This window comes from Macrobrachium rosenbergii, chromosome 5, assembly GCF_040412425.1.
Source record: "Macrobrachium rosenbergii isolate ZJJX-2024 chromosome 5, ASM4041242v1, whole genome shotgun sequence".
NCBI lineage: Eukaryota > Metazoa > Arthropoda > Malacostraca > Decapoda > Palaemonidae > Macrobrachium > Macrobrachium rosenbergii.
In genome coordinates, this window is record NC_089745.1 from 49,539,632 (window position 1) to 49,563,993 (window position 24,362).

At 41.9% G+C, this 24,362-nt stretch overlaps 2 long non-coding RNA genes across 2 annotated transcripts in view; both read right to left on the minus strand.

Annotated features, from left to right (window-relative positions):
- The window catches only part of LOC136838769 (uncharacterized), a 454,612-nt gene that overhangs the window by 144,911 nt on the left and 285,339 nt on the right, over positions 1 to 24,362 (minus strand). The window lies entirely within an intron of this gene.
- On the minus strand, positions 20,274 to 21,555 carry LOC136839013 (uncharacterized). Its single transcript, XR_010853187.1, has 2 exons — positions 21,164 to 21,555; positions 20,274 to 20,429 (listed from the first exon to the last, which is right to left on the minus strand). It is a non-coding gene; the product is annotated as an uncharacterized lncRNA (long non-coding RNA).

Sequence of the window (24,362 nt, forward strand, 5' to 3'; positions counted from 1 at the left end):
CCTCTGGCGATTCCGGAGGAAATCTTTGGTAAGGGGTCCTTTTTTTTTTTTTTGTGGAGCCCAGGGGTCCAATTCAGCTGAAGAAAGAATCTTCAAGGAGTCTTCAGGGATTCTTCGGTGAAGATTTTGGAGCCAATACGAAGACTATCATTTTCTCAAACTAGAGCATAGTCATTCATGTAATGATGGCCACCTCCGGCAATTCCGGAGGAAATCTTTGGTATGGAGTCCTTTTTTTTTTTTTTTTCTAGGGGCCCAGGGGTCCAGTTCAGCTGAAGAAAGAATCTTCAAGGAGTCTTCAGGGATTCTTCGGTGAAGATTTTGGCGCCAATACGAAGACTATCATTTTCTCAAACTAGAGCTTAGTCATTCATGTAATGATGGTCACCTCCGGCGATTCCGGAGGAAATCTTTGGTAAGGGGTTCTTTTTTGTTTTTTTTTGTGGGGCCCAGGGGTCCAATTCACCTGAGGAAAGAATCTTCAAGGAGTCTTCAGGGATTCTTCGGTGAAGATTTGGAGCTAATATGAAGACTATCATTTTCTCAAACTAGAGCATAGTCATTCATGTAATGATGGCCACCTCCGGCGATTTCGGAGGAAATCTTTGGTAAGGGTCCTTTTTGTTTTTTTTTGTGGGGCCCAGGGTCCAATTCAGCTGAAGAAAGAATCTTCAAGGAGTCTTCAGGATTCTTCGGTGAAGATTTTGGAGCCAATATGAAGACTATCATTTTCTCAAACTAGAGCATAGTCATTCATGTAATGATGGCCACCTCCGGCGATTCCGGAGAAATCTTTGTAAGGGGTCCTTTTTGTTTTTTTTGGGGCCCAGGGGTCTAATTCAGCTGAAGAAAGAATCTTCAAGGAGTCTTCAGGGATTCTTCGGTGAAGATTTTGGAGCCAATACGAAGACTATCATTTTCTCAAACTAGAGCATACTCATTCATGTAATGATGGCCACCTCCGCGATTCCGAAGGAAATCTTTGGTAAGGGTCCTTTTTTTTTTTTTTTGTGGGGCCCAGGGTCCAATTCAGCTGAAGAAAGAATCTTCAAGGAGTCTTCAGGGATTCTTCGGTGAAGATTTTGGAGCCAATACGAAGACTATCATTTTCTCAAACTAGAGCATAGTCATTCATGTAATGATGGCCACCTCCGCGATTCCGGAGGAAATCTTTGTAAGGGTCCTTTTTTTTTTTTTTTGTGGGGCCCAGGGGTCCAGTTCAGCTGAAGAAAGAATCTTCAAGGTGTCTTCAGGGATTCTTCGGTGAAGATTTTGGCGCCAATACGAAGACTATCATTTTCTGAAACTAGAGCATAGTCATTCATGTAATGATGGCCACCTCCGCGATTCGGAGGAAATCTTTGGTAAGGGTCCTTTTTTTTTTTTTTTTGTGGGGCCCAGGGGTCCAATTCAGCTGAAGAAAGAATCTTCAAAGGAGTCTTCAGGGATTCTTGGTGAAGATTTTGGCGCCAATACGAAGACTATCATTTTCTCAAACTAGAGCTTAGTCATTCATGTAATGATGGTCACCTCCGCGATTCGGAGGAAATCTTTGTAAGGGGTTCTTTTTTGTTTTTTTTTTGTGGGGCCCAGGGGTCCAATTCAGCTGAGGAAAGAATCTTCAAGGAGTCTTCAGGGATTCTTCGGTGAAGATTTTGGAGCCAATATGAAGACTATCATTTTCTCAAACTAGAGCATAGTCATTCATGTAATGATGGCCAACTCCGGCGATTCGGAGGAAATCTTTTGTAAGGGTCCTTTTTTTTTTTTGTGGGGCCCAGGGGTCCAATTAAGCTGAAGAAAGAATCTTCAAGTAGTCTTCAGGGATTCTTGGTGAAGATTTTGGAGCCAATACGAAGACTATCATTTTCTCAAACTAGAGCATAGTCATTCATGTAATGATGGCCACATCCGCGATTCGGGGAAATCTTTGGTAATGGGTCCTTTTTTTTTTTTTTTTTTATTTTTGTGGGGCCCAGGGGTCCAGTTCAGCTAAAGAAAGAATCTTCAAGGAGTCTTCAGGGATTCTTCAGTGAAGATTTTGGCGCCAATACGAAGACTATCATTTTCTGAAACTAGAGCATAGTCATTCATGTAATGATGGCCACCTCCGGCGATTCCGGAGGAAATCTTTTGTAAGGGTCCTTTTTTTTTTTTTTTGTGGGGCCCAGGGGTCCAATTCAGCTGAAGAAAGAATCTTCAAGGAGTCTTCAGGGATTCTTCGGTGAAGATTTTGGAGCCAATACGAAGACTATCAGTTTCTCAAACTAGAGCATAGTCATTCATGTAATGATGGCCACCTCAGGCGATTCCGGAGGAAATCTTTGGTATGGAGTCCTTTTTTTTTTTTTTTTTTCTAGGGGCCCAGGGGTCCAGTTCAGCTGAAGAAAGAATCTTCAAGGAGTCTTCAGGGATTCTTCGGTGAAGATTTTGGCGCCAATACGAAGACTATCATTTTCTCAAACTAGAGCATAGTCATTCATGTAATGATGGCCACCTCCGGCGATTCCGGAGGAAATCTTTGGTAAGGGGTCCTTTTTTTTTTTTTTTTTTTTGTGGGGCCCAGGGGTCCAATTCAGCTGAAGAAAGAATCTTCAAGGAGTCTTCAGGGATTCTTCGGTGAAGATTTTGGCGCCAATACGAAGACTATCAGTTTCTCAAACTAGAGCATAGTCATTCATGTAATGATGGCCACCTCCGGCGATTCCGGAGGAAATCTTTGGTAAGGGGTCCTTTTTGTTTTTTTTTGTGGGGCCCAGGCGTCCAATTCAGCTGAAGAAAGAATCTTCAAGGAGTCTTCAGGGATTCTTCGGTGAATATTTTGGAGCCAATACGAAGACTATCATTTTCTCAAACTAGAGCATAGTCATTCATGTAATGATGGCCACCTCCGGCGATTCCGGAGGAAATCTTTGGTAAGGGGTCCTTTTTTGTTTTTATTTTTGTGGGGCCCATGGGTCCAGTTCAGCTGAAGAAAGAATCTTCAAGGAGTCTTCAGGGATTCTTCGGTGAAGATTTTGGAGCCAATACGAAGACTATCATTTTCTCAAACTAGAGCATAGTCATTCATGTAATGATGGCCACCTCCGGCGATTCCGGAGGAAATCTTTGGTAAGGGGTCCTTTTTTTTTTTTTTTTTGTGGGGCCCAGGGGTCCAATTCAGCTGAAGAAAGAATCTTCAAGGAGTCTTCAGGGATTCTTAGGTGAAGGTTTTGGCGCCAATACTAAGACTATCATTTTCTCAAACTAGAGCATAGTCATAAAGGCTACCAGCTATATAAATGGTAGAAATTACCCTTGAAATTGAAAAATGACACCTGTTATACTGCTGAAGAAAGAGTCTTCAAGGAGTCTTCAGGGAATCTTGGGTGAGGATTTTGGAGCCAATATGAAGACTATCATTTTCTCAAACTAGAGCATAGTCATTCATGTAATGATGGTCACCTCGGCGATTCGGAGGAAATCTTTGTAAGGGGTCCTTTTTTTTTTTTTTTTTTTTTTTGGGGCCCAGGGGTCCAGTTCAGCTGAAGAAAGAATCTTCAAGGTGTCTTCAGGGATTCTTCGGTGAAGATTTTGGCGCCAATACGAAGACTATCATTTTCTCAAACTAGAGCATAGTCATTCATGTAATGATGGCCACCTCCGGCGATTCCGGAGGAAATCTTTGGTAAGGGGTCCTTTTTTTTTTTTTGTGGGGCCCAGGGTCCAATTCAGCTGAAGAAAGAATCTTCAAGGAGTCTTCAGGATTCTTCGGTGAAGATTTTGGAGCCAATACGAAGACTATCATTTTCTCAAACTAGAGCATAGTCATTCATGTAATGATGGCCACCTCTAGCGATTCCGGAGGAAATCTTTGTAAGGGTCCTTTTTTTTTTTTTTTTTTTTTTGTGGGGCCCAGGGGTCCAGTTCAGCTGAAGAAAGAATCTTCAAAGGTGTCTTCAGGGATTCTTCGGTGAAGATTTTGGCGCCAATACGAAGACTATCATTTTCTCAAACTAGAGCATAGTCATTTATGTAATGATGGCCACCTCCGGCGATTCCGAGGAAATCTTGAAAAGGGTCCTTTTTTTGTTTTTTTTTTTGTGGGGCCCAGGGTCCAATTCAGCTGAAGAAAGAATCTTCAAGGAGTCTTCAGGGATTCTTCGGTGAAGATTTTGGCGCCAATACTGAAGACTATCATTTTCTCAAACTAGAGCTTAGTCATTCATGTAATGATGGTCACCTCCGGCGATTCGGAGGAAATCTTTGGTAAGGGGTTCTTTTTTTTTTTTTTTTTTGTGGGGCCCAGGGTCCAATTCACCTGAGGAAAGAATCTTCAAGGAGTCTTCAGGGATTCTTCGGTGAAGATTTTGGAGCCAATATGAAGACTATCATTTTCTCAAACTAGAGCATAGTCATTCATGTAATGATGGCCACCTCCAAGCGATTTCGGAGGAAATCTTTGTAAGGGGTCCTTTTTTTTTTTTTGTGGGGCCCAGGGTCCAATTCAGCTGAAGAAAGAATCTTCAAGGAGTCTTCAGGGATTCTTCGGTGAAGATTTTGGAGCCAATATGAAGACTATCATTTTCTCAAACTAGAGCATAGTCATTCATGTAATGATGGCCACCTCCGGCGATTCTGGAGGAAATCTTTTGTAAGGGTCCTTTTGTTTTTTTTGGGGCCCAGGGTCCAATTCAGCTGAAGAAAGAATCTTCAAGGAGTCTTCAGGATTCTTTGGTGAAGATTTTGGAGCCAATCTGAAGACTATCATTTTCTCAAACTAGAGCATAGTCATTCATGTAATGATGGCCACCTCCAGCGATTCGAAGGAAATCTTTGGTAAGGGGTCCTTTTTTTTTGTTTTTTTGTGGGGCCCAAGGGTCCAATTCAGCTGAAGAAAGAATCTTCAAGGAGTCTTCAGGGATTCTTGGTGAAGATTTTGGAGCCAATACGAAGACTATCATTTTCTCAAACTAGAGCATAGTCATTCATGTAATGATGGCCACCTCCAGCGATTCGGAGGAAATCTTTGGTAAGGGTCCTTTTTTTTTTTTTTTTTTTTTTTTGTGGGGCCCAGGGTCCAGTTCAGCTGAAGAAAGAATCTTCAAGGTGTCTTCAGGGATTCTTGGTGAAGATTTTGGCGCCAATACGAAGACTATCATTTTCTGAAACTAGAGCATAGTCATTCATGTAATGATGGCCACCTCCGGCGATTCGGAGGAAATCTTTGGTAAGGGTCCTTTTTGTTTTTTTTTGTGGGGCCCAGGGTCCAATTCAGCTGAAGAAAGAATCTTCAAGGAGTCTTCAGGGATTCTTCGGTGAAGATTTTGGCGCCAATACGAAGACTATCATTTTCTCAAACTAGAGCTTAGTCATTCATGTAATGATGGTCACCTCCGGCGATTCGGAGGAAATCTTTGTAAGGGTTCTTTTTTGTTTTTTTTTGTGGGGCCCAGGGGTCCAATTCAGCTGAGGAAAGAATCTTCAAGGAGTCTTCAGGGATTCTTCGGTGAAGATTTTGGAGCCAATATGAAGACTATCATTTTCTCAAACTAGAGCATAGTCATTCATGTAATGATGGCCACCTCCGGCGATTCGGAGGAAATCTTTGGTAAGGGTCCTTTTTTTTTTTTTGTGGGGCCCAGGGTCCAATTAAGCTGAAGAAAGAATCTTCAAGTAGTCTTCAGGGATTCTTCGGTGAAGATTTTGGAGCCAATACGAAGACTATCATTTTCTCAAACTAGAGCATAGTCATTCATGTAATGATGGCCACATCCGGCGATTCCGGGGGAAATCTTTGGTAATGGGTCCTTTTTTTTTTTTTTTATTTTTGTGGGGCCCAGGGGTCCAGTTCAGCTAAAGAAAGAATCTTCAAGGAGTCTTCAGGGATTCTTCAGTGAAGATTTTGGCGCCAATACGAAGACTATCATTTTCTGAAACTAGAGCATAGTCATTCATGTAATGATGGCCACCTCCGGCGATTCCGAGGAAATCTTTTGTAAGGGTCCTTTTTTTTTTTTTTGTGGGGCCCAGGGTCCAATTCAGGTGAAGAAAGAATCTTCAAGGAGTCTTCAGGGATTCTTGGTGAAGATTTTGGAGCCAATACGAAGACTATCATTTTCTCAAACTAGAGCATAGTCATTCATGTAATGATGGCCACCTCCGCGATTCCGGAGGAAATCTTTGGTATGGAGTCCTTTTTTTTTTTTTTTTTTTTTCTAGGGGCCCAGGGGTCCAGTTCAGCTGAAGAAAGAATCTTCAAGGAGTCTTCAGGGATTCTTCGGTGAAGATTTTGGCGCCAATACGAAGACTATCATTTTCTCAAACTAGAGCATAGTCATTCATGTAATGATGGCCACCTCCAGCGATTTCGGAGGAAATCTTTGGTAAGGGGTCCTTTTTTTTTTTTTTTTGTGGGGCCCAGGGGTCCAATTCAGCTGAAGAAAGAATCTTCAAGGAGTCTTCAGGGATTCTTCGGTGAAGATTTTGGCGCCAATACGAAGACTATCAGTTTCTCAAACTAGAGCATAGTCATTCATGTAATGATGGCCACCTCCGGCGATTCGGAGGAAATCTTTGTAAGGGTTCCTTTTTTTTTTTTTTTGTGGGGCCCAGGCGTCCAATTCAGCTGAAGAAAGAATCTTCAAGGAGTCTTCAGGGATTCTTGGTGAATATTTTGGAGCCAATACGAAGACTATCATTTTCTCAAACTAGAGCATAGTCATTCATGTAATGATGGCCACCTCCGGCGATTCAGGAGGAAATCTTTGTAAGGAGTCCTTTTTGTTTTTATTTTTGTGGGGCCCATGGGTCCAGTTCAGCTGAAGAAAGAATCTTCAAGGAATCTTCAGGGATTCTTCGGTGAAGATTTTGGAGCCAATACGAAGACTATCATTTTCTCAAACTAGAGCATAGTCATTCATGTAATGATGGCCACCTCCGGCGATTCCGGAGGAAATCTTTTGTAAAGGGGTCCTTTTTTTTTTTTTTTTTTTTTTTTTTGTGGGGCCCAGGGGTCCAATTCAGCTGAAGAAAGAATCTTCAAAAGGAGTCTTCAGGGATTCTTAGGTGAAGGTTTTGGCGCCAATACTAAGACTATCATTTTCTCAAACTAGAGCATAGTCATAAAGGCTAGCAGCTATATAAATGGTAGAAATTACCCTTGAAATTGAAAAATGACACCTGTTATACTGCTGAAGAAAGAGTCTTCAAGGAGTCTTCAGGAATCTTGGGTGAGGATTTTGGAGCCAATATGAAGACTATCATTTTCTCAAACTAGAGAATAGTCATTCATGTAATGATGGTCACCTCTGGCGATTCGGAGGAAATCTTTGGTAAGGGGTCCTTTTTTTTTTTTTTTTTTTGGGGCCCAGGGTCCAGTTCAGCTGAAGAAAGAATCTTCAAGGTGTCTTCAGGATTCTTCGGTGAAGATTTTGGCGCCAATACGAAGACTATCATTTTCTCAATCTAGAGCATAGTCATTCATGTAATGATGGCCACCTCCAGCGATTCGGAGGAAATCTTTGTAAGGGGTCCTTTTTTTTTTTTTTGTGGGGCCCAGGGTCCAATTCAGCTGAAGAAAGAATCTTCAAGGAGTCTTCAGGGATTCTTCGGTGAAGATTTTGGAGCCAATACGAAGACTATCATTTTCTCAAACTAGAGCATAGTCATTCATGTAATGATGGCCACCTCCAGCGATTCGGAGGAAATCTTTGTAGGGGTCCTTTTTTTTTTTTTTTTTTTTTCTAGGGGCCCAGGGGTCCAGTTCAGCTGAAGAAAGAATCTTCAAGGAGTCTTCAGGGATTCTTGGTGAAGATTTTGGCGCCAATACGAAGACTATCATTTTCTCAAACTAGAGCATAGTCATTCATGTAATGATGGCCACCTCCGGCGATTCCGGAGGAAATCTTTGTAAGGGGTCCTTTTTTTTTTTTTTGTGGGGCCCAGGGTCCAATTCAGCTGAAGAAAGAATCTTCAAGGAGTCTTCAGGATTCTTCGGTGAAGATTTTGGCGCCAATACTAAGACTATCATTTTCTCAAACTAGAGCATAGTCATAAAGGCTAGCAGCTATATAAATGGTAGAAATTACCCTTGAAATTGAAAAATGACACCTGTTATACTGCTGAAGAAAGAGTCTTCAAGGAGTCATCAGGGAATCTTGGGTGAGGATTTTGGAGCCAATATGAAGACTATCATTTTCTAAAACTAGAGCATACTCATTCATGTAATGATGGCCACCTCTAGCGATTCCGGAGGAAATCTTTGGTAAGGGGTCCTTTTTTTTTTTTTTTTTTTTTGTGGGGCCCAGGGGTCCAGTTCAGCTGAAGAAAGAATCTTCAAGGAGGCTTCAGGGATTCTTCGGTGAAGATTTTGCGCCAATACGAAGACTATCATTTTCTCAAACTAGAGCATAGTCATTCATGTAATGATGGCCACCTCCGGCGATTCCGAAGGAAATCTTTGGTAAAGGGTCCTTTTTTGTTTTTTTTTGTGGGGCCCAGGGGTCCAATTCAGCTGAAGAAAGAATCTTCAAGGAGTCTTTAAGGATTCTTCGGTGAAGATTTTGGAGCCAATACGAAGACTATCATTTTCTCAAACTAGAGCATAGTCATTCATGTAATGATGGCCACCTCCGCGATTCCGGAGGAAATCTTTGGTAAGGGTCCTTTTTTTTTTTTTTTTTTTTTGTGGGGCGCAGGGGTCCAGTTCAGCTGAAGAAAGAATCTTCAAGGTGTCTTCAGGGATTCTTCGGTGAAGATTTTGGCGCCAATACGAAGACTATCATTTTCTCAAACTAGAGCATAGTCATTTATGTAATGATGGCCACCTCCAGCGATTCCGGAGGAAATCTTGGTAAGGGTCCTTTTTTTTTTTTTTTGTGGGGCCCAGGGTCCAATTCAGCTGAAGAAAGAATCTTCAAGGAGTCTTCAGGGATTCTTCGGTGAAGATTTTGGCGCCAATACGAAGACTATCATTTTCTCAAACTAGAGCTTAGTCATTCATGTAATGATGGTCACCTCCGCGATTCGGAGGAAATCTTTGTAAGGGGTTCTTTTTGTTTTTTTGTGGGGCCCAGGGGTCCAATTCACCTGAGGAAAGAATCTTCAAGGAGTCTTCAGGGATTCTTCGGTGAAGATTTTGGAGCCAATATGAAGACTATCATTTTCTCAAACTAGAGCATAGTCATTCATGTAATGATGGCCACCTCCGGCGATTTCGGAGGAAATCTTTGGTAAGGGTCCTTTTTTTTTTTTTTTTGGGGCCCAGGGGTCCAATTCAGCTGAAGAAAAATCTTCAAGGAGTCTTCAGGATTCTTCGGTGAAGATTTTGGAGCCAATATAAAGACTATCATTTTCTCAAACTAGAGCATAGTCATTCATGTAATGATGGCCACCTCCGGCGATTCCGGAGGAAATCTTTGGTAAGGGTTCTTTTTGTTTTTTTGTGGGGCCCAGGGGTCCAATTCAGCTGAAGAAAGAATCTTCAAGGAGTCTTCAGGGATTCTTCGGTGAAGATTTTGGAGCCAATACGAAGACTATCATTTTCTCAAACTAGAGCATAGTCATTCATGTAATGATGGCCACCTCCGGCGATTCCGAAGGAAATCTTTGGTAAGGGGTCCTTTTTTGTTTTTTTTTGTGGGGCCCAAGGGTCCAATTCAGGTGAAGGAAGAATCTTGAAGGAGTCTTCAGGGATTCTTCGGTGAAGATTTTGGAGCCAATACGAAGACTATCATTTTCTCAAACTAGAGCATAGTCATTCATGTAATGATGGCCATCTCCGGCGATTCGGAGTTAATCTTTTGCAAAGGGTCCTTTTTTTTTTTTTTTTTGTGGGGCCCAGGGGTCCAGTTCAGCTGAAGAAAGAATCTTCAAGGAGTCTTCAGGGATTCTTCGGTGAAGATTTTGGCGCCAATACGAAGAGTATCATTTTCTCAAACTAGAGCATAGTCATTCATGTAATGATGGCCACCTCCGGCGATTCCGGAGGAAATCTTTGGTAAGGGGTCCTTTTTTTTTTTTTTTTTGTGGGGCCCAGGGTCCAATTCAGCTGAAGAAAGAATCTTCAAGGAGTCTTCAGGGATTCTTCGGTGAAGATTTTGGCGCCAATACGAAGACTATCATTTTCTCAAACTAGAGCTTAGTCATTCATGTAATGATGGTCACCTCCGGCGATTCCGGAGGAAATCTTTGGTAAGGGGTTCTTTTTTGTTTTTTTTTTGTGGGGCCCAGGGGTCCAATTCAGCTGAGGAAAGAATCTTCAAGGAGTCTTCAGGGATTCTTCGGTGAAGATTTTGGAGCCAATATGAAGACTATCATTTTCTCAAACTAGAGCATAGTCATTCATGTAATGATGGCCACCTCCGGCGATTCCGGAGGAAATCTTTGGTAAGGGGTCCTTTTTTTTTTTTTTTTTGTGGGGCCCAGGGGTCCAATTAAGCTGAAGAAAGAATCTTCAAGTAGTTTTCAGGGATTCTTCGGTGAAGATTTTGGAGCCAATACGAAGACTATCATTTTCTCAAACTAGAGCATAGTCATTCATGTAATGATGGCCACATCCGGCGATTCCGGGGGAAATCTTTGGTAATGGGTCCTTTTTTTTTTTTTTTTTATTTTTGTGGGGCCCAGGGGTCCAGTTCAGCTAAAGAAAGAATCTTCAAGGAGTCTTCAGGGATTCTTCAGTGAAGATTTTGGCGCCAATACGAAGACTATCATTTTCTGAAACTAGAGCATAGTCATTCATGTAATGATGGCCACCTCCGGCGATTCCGGAGGAAATCTTTGGTAAGGGGTCCTTTTTTTTTTTTTTTTGTGGGGCCCAGGGGTCCAATTCAGCTGAAGAAAGAATCTTCAAGGAGTCTTCAGGGATTCTTGGTGAAGATTTTGGAGCCAATACGAAGACTATCATTTTCTCAAACTAGAGCATAGTCATTCATGTAATGATGGCCACCTCCGGCGATTCGGAGGAAATCTTTGGTAAGGGCTCTTTTTTTTTTTTTTTTTCTAGGGGCCCAGGGGTCCAGTTCAGCTGAAGAAAGAATCTTCAAGGAGTCTTCAGGGATTCTTCGGTGAAGATTTTGGCGCAAATACGAAGACTATCATTTTCTCAAACTAGAGCATAGTCATTCATGTAATGATGGCCACCTCCTGCGATTCCGGAGGAAATCTTTGGTAAGGGGTCCTTTTTTTTTTTTTTTTTGTGGGGCCCAGGGGTCCAATTCAGCTGAAGAAAGAATCTTCAAGGAGTCTTCAGGATTCTTCGGTGAAGATTTTGGCGCCAATACTAAGACTATCATTTTCTCAAACTAGAGCATAGTCATAAAGGCTACCAGCTATATAAATGGTAGAAATTACCCTTGAAATTGAAAAATGACACCTGTTATACTGCTGAAGAAAGAGTCTTCAAGGAGTCATCAGGGAATCTTGGGTGAGGATTTTGGAGCCAATATGAAGACTATCATTTTCTAAAACTAGAGCATACTCATTCATGTAATGATGGGCACCTCCGGCGATTCCGGAGGAAATCTTTGTAAGGGTCCTTTTTGTTTTTTTTTTTGTGGGGCCCAGGGTTCCAATTCAGCTGAAGAAACAATCTTCAAAGAGTCTTCAGGGATTCTTCGGTGAAGATTTTGGAGCCAATACGAAGACTATCATTTTCTCAAACTAGAGCATAGTCATTCATGTAATGATGGCCACCTCCGGCGATTCCGGAGGAAATCTTTGGTAAGGGTCCTTTTTTTTTTTTTTTTTTTTTTTGGGGGGCCCAGGGTCCAGTTCAGCTGAAGAAAGAATCTTCAAAGAGTCTTCAGGGATTCTTCGGTGAAGATTTTGGAGCCAATACGAAGACTATCATTTTCTCAAACTAGAGCATAGTCATTCATGTAATGATGGCCACCTCCGGCGATTCCGGAGGAAATCTTTGGTAAGGGGTTCTTTTTTTTTTTTTTTGTGGGGCCCAGGGGTCCAGTTCAGCTGAAGAAAGAATCTTCAAGGAGTCTTCAGGGATTCTTCGGTGAAGATTTTGGCGCCAATACGAAGACTATCATTTTCTCAAACTAGAGCATAGTCATTCATGTAATGATGGCCACCTCCGGCGATTCCGGAGGAAATCTTTGTTAAGGGGTCCTTTTTTGTTTTTTTGTGGGGCCCAGGGTTCCAATTAAGCTGAAGAAAGAATCTTCAAGTAGTCTTCAGGTATTCTTCGGTGAAGATTTTGCAGCCAATACGAAGACTATCATTTTCTCAAACTAGAGCATAGTCATTCATGTAATGATGGCCACATCCGGCGATTCCGGGGGAAATCTTTGGTAAGGGGTCCTTTTTTTTTATTTTTGTGGGGCCCAGGGGTCCAGTTCAGCTAAAGAAAGAATCTTCAAGGATTCTTCAGGGATTCTTCGGTGAAGATTTTGGCGCCAATACGAAGACTATCATTTTCTCAAACTAGAGCATAGTCATTCATGTAATGATGGCCACCTCCGGCGATTCCGGAGGAAATCTTTGTAAGGGTCCTTTTTTTTTTTTTTGTGGGGCCCAGGGATCCAATTCAGCTGAAGAAAGAATCTTCAAGGAGTCTTCAGGATTCTTTGGTGAATATTTTGGAGCCAATATGAAGACTATCATTTTCTCAAACTAGAGCATAATCATTCATGTAATGATGGCCACCTCCGGCGATTCCGGAGGAAATCTTTGGTAAGGGTCCTTTTTTTTTTTTTTTTTTGTGGGGCCCAGGGTCCAGTTCAGCTGAAGAAAGAATCTTCAAGGAGTCTTCAGGGATTCTTCGGTGAAGATTTTGGCGCCAATACGAAGACTATCATTTTCTCAAGCTAGAGCATAGTCATTCATGTAATGATGGCCACCTCCGGCGATTCCGGAGGAAATCTTTGGTAAGGGTCCTTTTTTTTTTTTTGTGGGGCCCAGGGGTCCAATTCAGCTGAAGAAAGAATCTTCAAGGAGTCTTCAGGGATTCTTGGTTGAAGATTTTGGCGCCAATACTAAGACTATCATTTTCTCAAACTAGAGCATAGTCATAAAGGCTACCAGCTATATAAATGGTAGAAATTACCCTTGAAATTGAAAAATGACACCTGTTATACTGCTGAAGAAAGAGTCTTCAAGGAGGCATCAGGGAATCTTGGGTGAGGATTTTGGAACCAATATGAAGACTATCATTTTCTAAAACTAGAGCATACTCATTCATGTAATGATGGCCACCTCCGGCGATTCCGGAGGAAATCTTTGGTAAGGGGTCCTTTTTTGTTTTTTTTTGTGGGGCCCAGGGGTCCAATTCAGCTGTAGAAAGAATCTCCAAAGAGTCTTCAGGGATTCTTCGGTGAAGATTTTGGAGCCAATACGAAGACTATCATTTTCTCAAATTAGAGCATAGTCATTCATGTAATGATGGCCACCTCCGGCGATTCCGGAGGAAATCTTTGGTAAGGGTCCTTTTTTTTTTTTTTTGTGGGGCCCAGGGGTCCAGTTCAGCTGAAGATAGAATCTTCAAAGAGTCTTCAGGGATTCTTCGGTGAATATTTTGCGCCAATACGAAGACTATCATTTTCTCAAACTAAAGCATAGTCATTCATGTAATGATGGCCACCTCCGGCGATTCCGGAGGAAATCTTTGGTAATGGGTCCTTTTTTGTTTTTTTTGTGGGGCCCAGGGTCCAATTCAGCTGAAGAAAGAATCTTCAAGGAGTCTTCAGGGGTTCTTCGGTGAAGATTTTGGCGCCAATACGAAGACTATCAGTTTCTCAAACTAGAGCATAGTCATTCATGTAATGATGGCCACCTCCGGCGATTCCGGAGGAAATCTTTGGTAAGGGGTCCTTTTTTTTTTTTTTTTGTGGGGCCCAGGGGTCCAATTTAGCTGAAGAAAGAATCTTCAAGGAGTCTTCAGGGATTCTTCGGTGAATATTTTGGAGCCAATACGAAGACTATCATTTTCTCAAACTAGAGCATAGTCATTCATGTAATGATGGCCACCTCCGGCGATTCAGGAGGAAATCTTTGGTAAGGGGTCCTTTTTTGTTTTTATTTTTGTGGGGCCCATGGGTCCAGTTCAGCTGAAGAAAGAATCTTCAAGGAGTCTTCAGGGATTCTTCGGTGAAGATTTTGGCCAATCTGAAGACTATCATTTTCTCAAACTAGAGCATAGTCATTCATGTAATGATGGCCACCTCCGGCGATTCGGAGGAAATCTTTGTAAGGGTGTCCTTTTTTGTTTTTTTTTTTTTTGTGGGGCCCAGGGGTCCAATTCAGCTGAAGAAAGAATCTTCAAGGAGTCTTCAGGGATTCTTAGGTGAAGGTTTTGGCGCCAATACTAAGACTATCATTTTCTCAAACTACAGCATAGTCATAAAGGCTACCAGCTATATAAATGGTAGAAATTACCCTTGAAATTGAAAAATGACACCTGTTATACTGCTGAAGAAAGAGTCTTCAAGGAGTCTTCAGGGAATCTTGGGTGAGGATTTTGGAGCCAATATGAAGACTATCATTTTCTCAAACTAGAGAATAGTCATTCATGTAATGATGGCCATCTCCGGCGATTCCGGAGGAAATCTTTGGTAAGGGGTCCTTTTTTTTTTTTTTTTTGTGGGGCCCAGGGTCCAATTCAGCTGAAGAAAGAATCTTCAAGGAGTCTTCAGGGATTCTTCGGTGAAGATTTTGGAGCCAATACGAAGCCTATCATTTTCTAAAACTAAAGCATAGTCATTCATGTAATGATGGCCACCTCTAGCGATTCCGGAGGAAATCTTTGGTAAGGGGTCCTTTTTTGTTTGTTTTTTTTTTTTTTGTGGGGCCCAGGGGTCCAGTTCAGCTGAAGAAAGAATCTTCAAAGAGTCTTCAGGGATTCTTCGGTGAAGATTTTGGAGAGAATACGAAGACTATCATTTTCTCAAACTAGAGCATAGTCATTCATGTAATGATGGCCACCTCCGGCGATTCCGGAGGAAATCTTTGGTAAGGGGTCCTTTTTTTTTTTTTTTGTGGGGCCCAGGGGTTCAGTTCAGCTGAAGAAAGAATCTTCAAGGAGTCTTCAGGGATTCTTCGGTGAAGATTTTGGCGCCAATACGAAGACTATCATTTTCTCAAACTAGAGCATAGTCATTCATGTAATGATGGCCACCTCCGCGATTCGGAGGAAATCTTTGTAAGGGTCCTTTTTGTTTTTTTTTGTGGGGCCCAGGGTCCAATTCAGCTGAAGAAAGAATCTTCAAGTAGTCTTCAGGGATTCTTCGGTGAAGATTTTGGAGCCAATACGAAGACTATCATTTTCTCAATCTAGAGCATAGTCATTCATGTAATGATGGCCACATCTGGCGATTCCGGAGGAAATCTTTGGTAAGGGGTCCTTTTTTTTTTTTTTTTTTTGTGGGGCCCAGGGGTCCAGTTCAGCTAAAGAAAGAATCTTCAAGGAGTCTTCAGGGATTCTTTGGTGAAGATTTTGGCGCCAATACGAAGACTATCATTTTCTCAAACTAGAGCATAGTCATTCATGTAATGATGGCCACCTCCGGCGATTCGGAGGAAATCTTTGTAAGGGGTCCTTTTGTTTTTTTTGTGGGGCCCAGGGGTCCAATTCAGCTGAAGAAAGAATCTTCAAGGAGTCTTCAGGATTCTTCGGTGAATATTTTGGAGCCAATACGAAGACTGTCATTTTCTCAAACTAGAGCATAGTCATTCATGTAATGATGGCCACCTCCGGCGATTCCGGAGGAAATCTGTGGCTAGGGGTCCTTTTTTTTTTTTTGTGGGGCCCAGGGGTCCAGTTCAGCTGAAGAAATAATCTTCAAGGAGTCTTCAGGGATTCCTCGGTGAAGATTTTGGCGCCAATACGAAGACTATCATTTTCTCAAACTAGAGCATAGTCATTCATGTAATGATGGCCACCTCCGGCAATTCCGGAGGAAATCTTTGGTAAGGGGTCCTTTTTTTTTTTTTTTTTGTGGGGCCCAGGGGTCCAATTCAGCTGAAGAAAGAATCTTCAAGGAGTCTTCAGGGAATCTTCGGTGAAGATTTTGGCGCCAATACGAAGACTATCAGTTTCTCAAACTAGAGCATAGTCATTCATGTAATGATGGCCACCTCCGGCGATTCCGGAGGAAATCTTTGGTAAGGGGTCCTTTTTTTTTTTTTGTGGGGCCCAGGCGTCCAATTCAGCTGAAGAAAGAATCTTCAAGGAGTCTTCAGGGATTCTTCGGTGAATATTTTGGAGCCAATACGAAGACTATCATTTTCTCAAACTAGAGCATAGTCATTCATGTAATGATGGCCACCTCCGGCGATTCCGGAGGAAATCTTTGGTAAGGGGTCCTTTTTTTTTTTTTTTTTTTTTTTGTGGGGCCCAGGGGTCCAATTCAGCTGAAGAAAGAATCTTCAAGGAGTCTTCAGGGATTCTTAGGTGAAGGTTTTGGCGCCAATACTAAGACTATCATTTTCTCAAACTAGAGCATAGTCATAAAGGCTAGCAGCTATATAAATGGTAGAAATTACCCTTGAAATTGAAAAATGACACCTGTTATACTGCTGAAGAAAGAGTCTTCAAGGAGTCTTCAGGGAATCTTGGGTGAGGATTTTGGAGCCAATATGAAGACTATCATTTTCTCAAACTAGAGAATAGTCATTCATGTAATGATGGTCACCTCCAGCGATTCGGAGGAAATCTTTGGTAAGGGTCCTTTTTTTTTTTTTTTTTTTTTTTTTGTGGGGCCCAGGGTCCAGTTCAGCTGAAGAAAGAATCTTCAAGGTGTCTTCAGGGATTCTTCGGTGAAGATTTTGGCGCCAATACGAAGACTATCATTTTCTCAAACTAGAGCATAGTCATTCATGTAATGATGGCCACCTCCGGCGATTCGGAGGAAATCTTTTGTAAGGGGTCCTTTTTGTTTTTTTGTGGGGCCCAGGGGTCCAATTCAGCTGAAGAAAGAATCTTCAAGGAGTCTTCAGGATTCTTCGGTGAAGATTTTGGAGCCAATACGAAGACTATCATTTTCTCAAACTAGAGCATAGTCATTCATGTAATGATGACCACCTCCGGCGATTCCGGAGGAAATCTTTGTAGATGGTCCTTTTTTTTTTTTTTTTCTAGGGGCCCAGGGGTCCAGTTCAGCTGAAGAAAGAATCTTCAAGGAGTCTTCAGGGATTCTTCGGTGAAGATTTTGGCGCCAATACGAAGACTATCATTTTCTCAAACTAGAGCATAGTCATTCATGTAATGATGGCCACCTCCTGCGATTCCAGAGGAAATCTTTGGTAAGGGGTCCTTTTTTTTTGTTTTTTTTTTTTTGTGGGGCCCAGGGGTCCAATTCAGCTGAAGAAAGAATCTTCAAGGAGTCTTCAGGGATTCTTCGGTGAAGATTTTGGCGCCAATACTAAGACTATCATTTTCTCAAACTAGAGCATAGTCATAAAGGCTAGCAGCTATATAAATGGTAGAAATTACCCTTGAAATTGAAAAATGACACCTGTTATACTGCTGAAGAAAGAGTCTTCAAGGAGTCATCAGGGAATCTTGGGTGAGGATTTTGGAGCCAATATGAAGACTATCATTTTCTAAAACTAGAGCATACTCATTCATGTAATGATGGCCACCTCTAGCGATTCCGGAGGAAATCTTTGGTAAGGGGTCCTTTTTTTTTTTTTTTTTGTGGGGCCCAGGGGTCCAGTTCAGCTGAAGAAAGAATCTTCAAGGAGGCTTCAGGGATTCTTCGGTGAAGATTTTGCGCCAATACGAAGACTATCATTTTCTCAAACTAGAGCATAGTCATTCATGTAATGATGGCCACCTCCGGCGATTCGAAGGAAATCTTTGTAAAGGGTCCTTTTTTGTTTTTTTGTGGGGCCCAGGGGTCCAATTCAGCTGAAGAAAGAATCTTCAAGGAGTCTTCAAGGATTCTTGGTGAAGATTTTGGAGCCAATACGAAGACTATCATTTTCTCAAACTAGAGCATAGTCATACATGTAATGATGGCCACCTCCGGCGATTCGGAGGAAATCTTTGTAAGGGGTCTTTTTTTTTTTTTTTTTTTTTTTTTGTGGGGCGCAGGGGTCCAGTTCAGCTGAAGAAAGAATCTTCAAGGTGTCTTCAGGGATTCTTCGGTGAAGATTTTGGCGCCAATACGAAGACTATCATTTTCTCAAACTAGAGCATAGTCATTTATGTAATGATGGCCACCTCCGCGATTCGGAGGAAATCTTGATAAAGGGGTCCTTTTTTTTTTTTTGTGGGGCCCAGGGTCCAATTCAGCTGAAGAAAGAATCTTCAAGGAGTCTTCAGGATTCTTGGTGAAGATTTTGGCGCCAATATGAAGACTATCATTTTCTCAAACTAGAGCTTAGTCATTCATGTAATGATGGTCACCTCCGGCGATTCGGAGGAAATCTTTTGTAAGGGTTCTTTTTGTTTTTTTGTGGGGCCCAGGGTTCCAATTCACCTGAGGAAAGAATCTCAAAGGAGTCTTCAGGGATTCTTCGGTGAAGATTTTGGAGCCAATATGAAGACTATCATTTTCTCAAACTAGAGCATAGTCATTCATGTAATGATGGCCACCTCCGGCGATTTCGGAGGAAATCTTTGGTAAAGGGTCCTTTTTTTTTTTTTGTGGGGCCCAGGGTCCAATTCAGCTGAAGAAAAATCTTCAAGGAGTCTTCAGGGATTCTTTGTTGAAGATTTTGGAGCCAAAATGAAGACTATCATTTTCTCAAACTAGAGCATAGTCATTCATGTAATGATGGCCACCTCCGGCGATTCCGGAGGAAATCTTTTGTAAGGGGTACTTTTTTTTTTTTTTTGTGGGGCCCAGGGTCCAATTCAGCTGAAGAAAGAATCTTCAAGGAGTCTTCAGGGATTCTTCGGTGAAGATTTTGGAGCCAATACGAAGACTATCATTTTCTCAAACTAGAGCATAGTCATTCATGTAATGATGGCCACCTCCGGCGATTCCGAAGGAAATCTTTGGTAATGGGTCCTTTTTTGTTTTTTTTTGTGGGCCCAAGGGTCCAATTCAGCTGAAGAAAGAATCTTCAAGGAGTCTTCAGGGATTCTTCGGTGAAGATTTTGGAGCCAATACGAAGACTATCATTTTCTCAAACTAGAGCATAGTCATTCATGTAATGATGGCCACCTCCGGCGATTCCGGAGTTAATCTTTGGTAAGGGGTCCTTTTTTTTTTTTTTTTTTTTTGTGGGGCCCAGGGGTCCAGTTCAGCTGAAGAAAGAATCTTCAAGGTGTCTTCATTGATTCTTCGGTGAAGATTTTGGCGCCAATACGAAGAGTATCATTTTCTCAAACTAGAGCATAGTCATTCATGTAATGATGGCCACCTCCGGCGATTCCGGAGGAAATCTTTGGTAAGGGTCCTTTTTTTTTTTTTGTAGGGCCCAGGGTCCAATTCAGCTGAAGAAAGAATCTTCAAGGAGTCTTCAGGGATTCTTCGGTGAAGATTTTGGCGACAATGAAGACTATCATTTTCTCAAACTAGAGCTTAGTCATTCATGTAATGATGGTCACCTCCAGCGATTCGGAGGAAATCTTTGTAAGGGGTTCTTTTGTTTTTTTGTGGGGCCCAGGGTCCAATTCAGCTGAGGAAAGAATCTTCAAGGAGTCTTCAGGGATTCTTCGGTGAAGATTTTGGAGCCAATATGAAGACTATCATTTTCTCAAACTAGAGCATAGTCATTCATGTAATGATGGCCACCTCCGGCGATTCGGAGGAAATCTTTGTAAGGGGTCCTTTTTGTTTTTTTTTTTGGGGCCCAGGGGTCCAATTAAGCTGAAGAAAGAATCTTCAAGTAGTTTTCAGGGATTCTTCGGTGAAGATTTTGGAGCCAATACTGAAGACTATCATTTTCTCAAACTAGAGCATAGTCATTCATGTAATGATGGCCACATCCAGCGATTCGGGGAAATCTTTGGTAATGGGTCCTTTTTTTTTTTTTTTTTATTTTTGTGGGGCCCAGGGTCCAGTTCAGCTAAAGAAAGAATCTTCAAGGAGTCTTCAGGGATTCTTCAGTGAAGATTTTGGTGCCAATACTAGAGCATAGTCATTCATGAAATGATGGCCACCTCCGGCGATTCCGGAGGAAATCTTTAGTAAGGGGTCCTTTTTTTTTTTTTTGTGGGGCCCAGGGGTCCAATTCAGCTGAAGAAAGAATCTTCAAGGAGTCTTCAGGGATTCTTCGGTGAAGATTTTGGAGCTAATACGAAGACTATCATTTTCTCAAACTAGAGCATAGTCATTCATGTAATGATGGCCACCTCCAGCGATTCCGGAGGAAATCTTTGGTAGGGGTCTTTTTTTTTTTTTTGTGGGGCCCAGGGGTCCAGTTCAGCTGAAGAAAGAATCTTCAAGGAGTCTTCAGGGATTCTTCGGTGAAGATTTTGGCGCCAATACGAAGACTATCATTTTCTCAAACTAGAGCATAGTCATTCATGTAATGATGGCCACCTCCTGCGATTCGAAGGAAATCTTTTGTAAGGGTCCTTTTTTTTTTTTTTTTTGTGGGCCCAGGGGTCCAATTCAGCTGAAGAAAGAATCTTCAAGGAGTCTTCAGGGATTCTTCGGTGAAGATTTTGGCGCCAATACTAAGACTATCATTTTCTCAAACTAGAGCATAGTCATAAAGGCTACCAGCTATATAAATGGTAGAAATTACCCTTGAAATTGAAAAATGACACCTGTTATACTGCTGAAGAAAGAGTCTTCAAGGAGTCATCAGGGAATCTTGGGTGAGGATTTTGGAGCCAATATGAAGACTATCATTTTCTAAAACTAGAGCATACTCATTCATGTAATGATGGCCACCTCCGGCGATTCCGGAGGAAATCTTTGTAAGGGTCCTTTTTTTTTTTTGTGGGGCCCAGGGTCCAATTCAGCTGAAGAAAGAATTTTCAAAGAGTCTTCAGGGATTCTTCGGTGAAGATTTTGGAGCCAATACGAAGACTATCATTTTCTCAAACTAGAGCATAGTCATTCATGTAATGATGGCCACCTCCAGCGATTCCGGAGGAAATCTTTGGTGAGGGTCCTTTTTTTTTTTTTTTTTGGGGCCCAGGGGTCCAGTTCAGCTGAAGAAAGAATCTTCAAAGAGTCTTCAGGATTCTTGGTGAAGATTTTGGAGCCAATACGAAGACTATCATTTTCTCAAACTAGAGCATAGTCATTCATGTAATGATGGCCACCTCCGGCGATTCCGGAGGAAATCTTTGGTAAGGGGGTTTTTTTTTTTTTTTTTGTGGGGCCCAGGGGTCCAGTTCAGCTGAAGAAAGAATCTTCAAGGAATCTTCAGGGATTCTTCGGTGAAGATTTTGGCGCCAATACGAAGACTATCATTTTCTCAAACTAGAGCATAGTCATTCATGTAATGATGGCCACCTCCGGCGATTCCGGAGGAAATCTTTGGTAAGGGGTCCTTTTTTGTTTTTTTTTGTGGGGCCCAGGGTTCCAATTAAGCTGAAGAAAGAATCTTCAAGTAGTCTTCAGGTATTCTTCGGTGAAGATTTTGCAGCCAATACGAAGACTATCATTTTCTCAAACTAGAGCATAGTCATTCATGTAATGATGGCTACATCCGGCGATTCGGGGAAATCTTTGGTAAGGGTCCTTTTTTTTTTTTTTTTTTTTTTTTATTTTTGTGGGGCCCAGGGGTCCAGTTCAGCTAAAGAAAGAATCTTCAAGGAGTCTTCAGGGATTCTTCGGTGAAGATTTTGGCGCCAATACGAAGACTATCATTTTCTCAAACTAGAGCATAGTCATTCATGGAATGATGGCCACCTCCGGCGATTCCGGAGGAAATCTTTGGTAAGGGGTCCTTTTTTTTTTTTTTTTTGTGGGGCCCAGGGGTCCAGTTCAGCTGAAGAAAGAATCTTCAAGGAGTCTTCAGGGATTCTTCGGTGAAGATTTTGGCGCCAATACGAAGACTATCATTTTCTCAAGCTAGAGCATAGTCATTCATGTAATGATGGCCACCTCCGGCGATTCCGGAGGAAATCTTTGGTAAGGGGTCCTTTTTTGTTTTTTTTTGTGGGGCCCAGGGGTCCAATTCAGCTGAAGAAAGAATCTTCAAGGAGTCTTCATTGATTCTTCGGTGAAGATTTTGGCGCCGATACTAAGACTATCATTTTCTCAAACTAGAGCATAGTCATAAAGGCTACCAGCTATATAAATGGTAGAAATTACCCTTGAAATTGAAAAATGACACCTGTTATACTGCTGAAGAAAGAGTCTTCAAGGAGGCATCAGGGAATCTTGGGTGAGGATTTTGGAACCAATATGAAGACTATCATTTTCTAAAACTAGAGCATACTCATTCATGTAATGATGGCCACCTCCGGCGATTCGGAGGAAATCTTTGTAAGGGGTCCTTTTTTGTTTTTTTTTGTGGGGCCCAGGGGTCCAATTCAGCTGAAGAAAGAATCTCCAAAGAGTCTTCAGGGATTCTTCGGTGAAGATTTTGGAGCCAATACGAAGACTTTCATTTTCTCAAATTAGAGCATAGTCATTCATGTAATGATGGCCACCTCCGGCGATTCCGGAGGAAATCTTTGGTAGGGGGTCCTTTTTTTTTTTTTTTCGTGGGGCCCAGGGTCCAGTTCAGCTGAAGAAAGAATCTTCAAGGAGTCTTCAGGGATTCTTCGGTGAAGATTTTGGCGCCAATACGAAGACTATCATTTTCTCAAACTAGAGCATAGTCATTCATGTAATGATGGCCACCTCCGGCGATTCCGGAGGAAATCTTTGGTATGGGGTCCTTTTTTTTTTTTTTTTTTTTTTTGTGGGGCCCAGGGGTCCAATTCAGCTGAAGAAAGAATCTTCAAGGAGTCTTCAGGGATTCTTCGGTGAAGATTTTGGCGCCAATACTAAGACTATCATTTTCTCAAACTAGAGTATAGTCATAAAGGCTACCAGCTATATAAATGGTAGAAATTACCCTTGAAATTGAAAAATGACACCTGTTATACTGCTGAAGAAAGAGTCTTCAAGGAGTCTTCAGGGAATCTTGGGTGAGGATTTTGGAGCCAATATGAAGACTATCATTTTCTAAAACTAGAGCATAGTCATTCATGTAATGATGGCTACCTCCGGCGATTCCGGAGGAAATCTTTGTAATGGGTCCTTTTTGTTTTTTTTTGTTTTTTTTTTTGTGGGGCCCAGGGTCCAATTCAGCTGAAGAAAGAATCTTCAAGGAGTCTTCAGGGATTCTTCGGTGAAGATTTTGGAGCCAATACGAAGACTATCATTTTCTCAAACTAGAGCATAGTCATTCATGTAATGATGGCCACCTCCAGCGATTCCGGAGGAAATCTTTGGTAAGGGGTCCTTTTTTTTTTTTTTTTTTTTTGTGGGGCCCAGGGGTCCAGTTCAGCTGAAGAAAGAATCTTCAAAGAGTCTTCAGGATTCTTCGGTGAAGATTTTGGAGCCAATACGAAGACTATCATTTTCTCAAACTAGAGCATAGTCATTCATGTAATGATGGCCACCTCCGGCGATTCCGGAGGAAATCTTTGTAAGGGGTCCTTTTTTTTTTTTTTTTTTTTTGGGGCCCAGGGTCCAGTTCAGCTGAAGAAAGAATCTTCAAGGAGTCTTAAGGGATTCTTCGGTGAAGATTTTGGCACCAATACGAAGATTATCATTTTCTCAAACTAGAGGATAGTCATTCATGTAATGATGGCCACCTCCGGCGATTCCGGAGGAAATCTTTGGTAAGGGGTCCTTTTTTTTTTTTTTTGTGGGGCCCAGGGGTCCAATTCAGCTGAAGAAAGAATCTTCAAGTAGTCTTCAGGGATTCTTCGGTGAAGATTTTGGAGCCAATACGAAGACTATCATTTTCTCATTCTAGAGCATAGTTATTCATGTAATGATGGCCACATCCGGCGATTCCGGAGGAAATCTTTGGTAAGGGGTCCTTTTTTTTTTTTTTTTTTGTGGGGCCCAGGGGTCCAGTTCAGCTAAAGAAAGAATCTTCAAGGAGTCTTCAGGGATTCTTCGGTGAAGATTTTGGCGCCAATACGAAGACTATCATTTTCTTAAACTAGAGCTTAGTCATTCATGTAATGATGGCCACCTCCGGCGATTCCGGAGGAAATCTTTGGTAAGGGGTCCTTTTTGTTTTTTTTGTGGGGCCCAGGGGTCCAATTCAGCTGAAGAAAGAATCTTCAAGGAGTCTTCAAGGATTCTTCGGTGAAGATTTTGGAGCCAATACGAAGACTATCATTTTTTCATTCTAGAGCATAGTCATTCATGTAATGATGGCCACCTCCGGCGATTCCGGAGGAAATCTTTGGTAGGGGGTCCTTTTTTTTTTTTTTTTCGTGGTGCCCAGGGGTCCAGTTCAGCTGAAGAAAGTATCTTCAAGGAGTCTTCAGGGATTCTTCGGTGAAG